General features: G+C 59.1%; 1 protein-coding gene across 1 annotated transcript in view; it reads right to left on the bottom strand.

The window, feature by feature from the left end:
• The window catches only part of ADGRD2 (adhesion G protein-coupled receptor D2), a 29,136-nt gene that overhangs the window by 6,962 nt on the left and 20,965 nt on the right, over nt 1-1,209 (bottom strand).

The following is a 1,209-nucleotide window of genomic DNA, read 5'->3' as shown; positions in this document are numbered from 1 at the left end:
GAGCGTTGGAACCCCAGTTTTTCTTCACTCTCCCGGCCCCTCTCTGGGCACAACCTCCATCCTCCCTGAGCAGTCTGCACCCCCCACCTCCCACAGCCCCTGTCCTTTCCCCTCTCCATTCCCATGCCTGCCTGGCAGAGAGTGGCGAGTCCCCAGGGCCCAGGGGGAGAAGACAACATGGACCAGGACCCTGGAGACCAACCCCCTTTGCACCCTCCCTTCTTCCTGCCTCATCCCTCCCTTAACACTTCACTCCCTGGTCTTGGGCATCGTCTGCCTCCCCGACTCATGTCACCTGCACAAGAACAGGGCATTTTGCAGCCTCCTTTGCTGCTGTGTCCCTGGCGCCTAGCACAGTGCCTGGCCTCTAGTGGGCATTCAAAACATCTCACAGGGATGGATGAATAACTAACTGGATGAGGGTGCCCCTCCTGACCCCAGCGCCCCACCCCCACTCCCAGCCTCGGCAGCTCTTCCAGGAACCGGGCCCCTCTGCGGTCAAAGCTGAATATCCTGATGGCTGAGAACACAGACTCTGAACTTGGGCCCCAGCGCTGCTCCTTCCTACTGTGAGGCCATGGAATCTCAGTTTCCCCGTTTGTAAGGCCTGTTCAGAGATATAAATATGATCCTGGTCAGGACTCAGAGCACTTAGGCATCCATCAACAGGAAGCCCAGCTCTGGGACACAGGGACCCTGGACAGAGTTTGCACTTGATTTCCCGAGTTTGTCTTTGTCAATCTGTGGGACACCTCACTTTTCAGCCCTGAGAGGGACCTGGGCTCGGCAGAGCTGGGAGTGGGGAGCGCAGACAACAGGAAGGGGTGCTGGGGGGTACAAGGGAGGCTGAGGGGCAGGGCAGGGCGGGGGCGGATTGGGCCCTCCTTGGACTGACCTCCCTCCCAGCACTCAGCTCCCAGGGCTGTGGCTGTTTGTGTCTGTACCTGGGTCCCCCATAGATCTGCAAACCCCCTGAAGACAAGGGCTTAGTCGGACCCATCTCTGTGGCTCCAGGACACAGGACCTGAAAGGCACACAGGGGGCTTCCTGCGGTCCCACTTACTGCTTCATTTATGTGGGTCATGTCCTTCCAGCCAAAGCCTTTTCTGAACTGTTGTCCTCACCGATGGAGCAGCTCATGCTGCCCAACAGTAGGCCACTCACAGACCCCAAGGGGAGAGGTCCCTGGTGTCCTGCACCCCCATCCTC

The sequence above is a fragment of the Lipotes vexillifer genome, unplaced genomic scaffold (assembly GCF_000442215.2).
Source record: "Lipotes vexillifer unplaced genomic scaffold, Lipotes_vexillifer_v1.1 scaffold890, whole genome shotgun sequence".
In the NCBI taxonomy this organism is placed as follows: Eukaryota; Metazoa; Chordata; class Mammalia; order Artiodactyla; family Lipotidae; genus Lipotes; species Lipotes vexillifer.
Note: the sequence above shows the minus strand (reverse complement) of the source record. Positions and strands in the feature narration are given on the sequence as shown.